The sequence below is a fragment of the Pistacia vera genome, unplaced genomic scaffold (genome assembly GCF_008641045.1).
Source record: "Pistacia vera cultivar Batoury unplaced genomic scaffold, PisVer_v2 Contig478, whole genome shotgun sequence".
NCBI classification, from domain to species: Eukaryota; Viridiplantae; Streptophyta; class Magnoliopsida; order Sapindales; family Anacardiaceae; genus Pistacia; species Pistacia vera.
In genome coordinates this window covers 1656061-1660771 of record NW_022196310.1, presented here as the reverse complement: position 1 = coordinate 1660771, position 4711 = coordinate 1656061, and the positions used below count along the sequence as shown (strand labels likewise).

Below are 4711 nucleotides of genomic sequence, written 5' to 3'. Positions count from 1 at the left end.
TATCTTGATTCTTCTTTCTGAGTCTCTGAGGAAAAGGCACAAGAGGAGTGTGATGTGCCAACTCTGGTGGTATCTCGGGGAATGGAAATTTCTCTTTCTTTTGTCTTTGCCTCTCTTCCCGCTTTGTTCATCTTCCCTAGAGCTGGTTGGTTTCTCTTCAGCAATTATTTCTTCGTCAACTTCCTCATCGGAATATTCATTTTCTTTTGGTAGGCTTTTTTCTTTCCTTGATTATTCCACCTCTACCGAACTGTCCCACTCCGTAGTGTTATTGCATTTGCTTGTTCACGTGAGTTTGTCACTGTGTTACTTGGTAGGGAACCTTGTGGTCTCTCATTGAGCTTATCGGCCAATTGACCCACTTGTACCTCCAAGTTCCGAATGGATGCCCTTTGGTTTCTAAAATTCGTCCTTGTCTGATTCATGAAACATGTGGTCTCTTGCATAAACTTTTCGAACATATTCTTCAGTTTTGTCAATCTTTGCTCTCCCAATTGATTGTTCACCCCTGTTTGGTTGTTTGGCATCGTTCTTTGGTTCCATTATTGTTCTGCTGATTCTGATTGCCCCAAGACAGGTTCGGATGATTCCTCCAACCACGATTATATGTGTTGGAGTACGGATTGTTCGGTTGCCTCTGATTTCCTGCCAAAGTAGTTAACCTGTTCTGATGATGAAGACGCTGAAGCAAATGTGTTCCCCACTTGGCATTCAGTGCTCACATGACTACCCACACAAAATTCACAAGTTAGTTGAGGAGCTTGAATAGAATTTACCTGCATACTTCTCAACTGCTTCTGAAGTGCTGTAAGTTGGGCTGATATGGACATGTATGCATCAACTTCATGAAGACCCATAGATTTCTTCGACTGCATCCTCTCATTCGGTCTTTGATAGTTGTTACTTGTCAAAACCTCAAGCAACTCATGGGCTTCTTCTGGTGTCTTATTTTGCAATGCTCATTCTGATGCTGCATCCACCATGGTTTGCACATTAACTATCAATCCATTATAAAACATTTAGACTTGCATCCAAACTGGCAACCCATGGTGTGGACACCTCCTCAGTAGTTCCTTGTATCTTTCCCAAGCCTCATATAATGATTCAGACTCTTCTTGGAGAAACGATGTGATATCATTTCTCATCTTCGCAGATTTTGTTGGAGGAAAGAATTTGGTCAGGAACTTCTGTGTAATTCATTCCAGGTTGTGATCGTCCCTAGTGGGAATGCCATTAACCATTCATTTGCTTTATCCCTCAATGAGAAAGGGAACAATCTCAATCTGATGGCATCATCTGACACTCCGTTTGACTTGAAAGTATCACAAATCGCCAAAAAATTTGCAATGTGTAGATTTGGATCTTCCTTCAAATCTCTCTTAAACTGTACCAACTGCTGGATCATCTAGATGATTGCCGACTTTATTTCGAAAGTGTTGGCTTGTACTGTTGGTCTAGTAATACTTGACCCACTACCATCAACTAAGGGAACTGAGAATTCCCTTAATGTTCTATTCTCTACCATCTCAACCACTTCAGCCTCTCGTTCTCTTCTCTCTCTGTTAAGTCTTCTTACAGTTCCTTCAATCTCAGGATCTACAGGAACCACTGGCTGACGTCTCGCTCTTCGCATAAACTACACAGAACAAGAGAAAACGTGAGATCACTAGCCAACAGAAAAGAACAACAAAAATTAATTAATAAACGATTAAAACAAAATAAAACTCCAATCTAGCTAACTCACGAAAATTTCAATGTTAACACAAAAATCAATCCTCGGCAACGGCACCAAAAACTTGATGCGTTGTTACTACAACATGCAAATATAGCAAGTGCACTAGTCGCACAAAGTAATAATTATTGTATATTTATTTTCCCCTTTTCAACGATGAGAAAAACCAACTACAGGCAATGAGTTCTTGGGTAATGAGGCTTCTGCCTTCTCATCTTACTAATTTCGGCTCCACTTTTCCCTTTGTTGATTAAACTCTTATTTATTGACAATAATTATTCTGACAATGAGGCTTTTACCTTGGACGCATGGTCACATTTTCTTCAGCCAAATGTGTAGCTTAATTTTACCCATAACAAATTAATGTCATCAAGAGAGGTGGTGAAGATAAGACTCATTTTACACACATCTTTTGATTTACACCTAATTTTGATTCATTATCTAACTTAGATATATAAAAAATATTGGTTATAATCCACCCGCATCCCTAACAAAAAGCGAATTAACCTTGTTTTAGTATCATAAGAAAACATATAACTCCACGTCACATAAGTTATCTCAAGTAATTGTCCGCACAAACAAACATAAATTTTAGTTGTTGTCTGAAAATTATCTACGATTGATATTGATAATACATGAGAAAATTTTGATGCTTAATGAAAAAACAAGGAGGTTGGTTTATATGATATCTATAAGCATTATTTCTAAGGTAAGATGTCAATTTCAGTGAGAATCAAGAGGTTTGATATCTTAGAGACTGATTTACAAGAGAATGACCTTAATTGATTTACATTATGTGATTGGCCAACAAATCAGTTGCCGTGTAATCTCTTTTTGACTTGACAAACATTATAACTCTACTAATTCACAATCCTAAGCAATTTCTCATCTCTGGTAAACAGTAGTATTCTCAAGGATTTGGTTCTATGATGCTCCAAAAATTAATAATACAAAAATCGAAGCACATTTAATATAATCTACATTTGAAGTACTGGTTGACACTTAAAATTTCATAAAAATAATCTGAAGCAATATTATACAAACAAATTAATGTATAAAATTATTGCTGTGACATTGTATGTTTTTATTTGTGAAATTAATTTTTATCTTCACTTATCTATTTATTTCCGACCTAATGAATTTTTATATGCTATTAGTTAGATAAATTGTCGTTAAGTTCTTTGTAATGACAATATATAAAGAGCTTTGAATATTCATACGGTTTATCCATTTCTGACTCTTTAATTGATTGAAAACTGCACCACATTGATGGGAACTGTTGGTAAAACTTAAAAGCAGGGTTAGCCATATATTCTATGAACCTCAAAATACAAGGAGAGTTGGGTTGCATTATTGGTTAAGATTAATATATTATTGATGATCATGATTTGAATTAAATTGGGTTGGTTTCAAGCTCTACACAAGTGACAAGACCTAATATATATAGCAGGTAAGATTTCAAATGCTCGTACGATGAGGTTAACATAATTCTCCATGTTGTCGAATATGCATGATGTTATAGTAATAAAATACAGAAAAGATGTTTAAAATTTGGTTGATTATAGTATTTTAGAATGAGAGAGTATATTAAATTATACATGTAAAGTGTAACCACTATTGTATATTGATTTATATATTTCATTTCCAATCATTTTCAGGGGTGACACACATGCCTTTCACAAGTATTTTGGCGAGTTTCGTGTCACATCTTATTTGATACCTAATAAAGCAGGTAACTATGCAAATTGACAAAGACTAGTCCACTTTTGTCAACCAAATATTTTGTTCACACAATCAACAATGAAAACTGAAGCTTTAACTAATATCTTCCGGTTTCCCACAATTGCATGGCATCAGTTTTATCATATACATATTTCTTTTTGGCAATTATTAAAGGACCTAATCATGTATAATTACACAAGTCCATATTTAAAACTTTTATTCATGTATATTATAGTTCTTTTTGATAAATCAAAACTAAAAAGCTCATTTATATTTTCCTCACCAAACAACCAATAATTTTTTCATAAGTTCTACTTGAATCAACTGTACCAACTAGGTCCTATATATATATGAGAAAATTGTTGTTAACTTTGGCGTGGGTCATGTTTATCTTAAATGAGAGGCGTTTTGTGGTTTAAAGGGATTCTCCGTGGCCACCAAGCTGAGTGAGACGTGATATGGACTTGAGCCCACCACCATTGAAACACCTTCTTCTACGAAGGAGATGTGGCACCCACCTCTGCTTGCAGGCACCTCCACATCGATGAAGACACTGTAAAAGACAAAACCTAGCCTGTCCTTTTTAATTTTAATCAATTTCCTACCCTGTCATCCCTTTGAATATTCCTTTTTCTTGTGTTTTTTCTCCATGCTTCGTAAATATATTTTAAAAAACAAAATGTTCGTTACACTTAGATGCCACGAATGTGTATAGAAATATTAGTCCATTTGTCGTTTCCATTTATAATTAATTCTTCGATATGAAAAAAATTATCAAAAAAAAAAGAAAAAATAATAATGAATCCTAAAATTTACATGGCCTTTTAAATTGTTCGTATTGTGGGTTGCTAAGTTTTCGTGCTTAAATGATTGAGAGCAATCATTCTTTTATATCTGTAATGGAATTAAGGAATGGATATAGGTTCACGATTTCTTATGTTTTTGGTGTGTTAGGTAGTGTAGATATGGGAGTACATTAATAGATGAGGGAATTGAGTTTCTTAAAAAAAAATGTCTAAATAAAGTTAACATTCACAAAGTTTAAAACCAATTTAATCAAAGAACAACTAATCGATTATAAATTAATATCTACCCATATGAAAATTTTATATTCGTATTTGATGACTAAACCATGAAAAGTGAATCTGGACTCTTTATTTTGCATTAGTTCTATCTATTAGAGTCTAAGAAACTATTGAGCCATGGAGATACCCAAATTAATAACCCAGAACTTATTGGAATGTGTTTATTGATTCT

The 4711-nt window shown here is 34.4% G+C and overlaps 1 non-coding gene across 1 annotated transcript; it reads left to right on the top strand.

The window, feature by feature from the left end:
• The first annotated feature begins 1041 nt into the window (after nucleotides 1–1041).
• On the top strand, nucleotides 1042–1148 carry LOC116146519. The gene has a single exon (XR_004130517.1). It is a non-coding gene; the product is annotated as a small nucleolar RNA R71 (small nucleolar RNA).
• Nucleotides 1149–4711: the final 3563 nt, after the last annotated feature.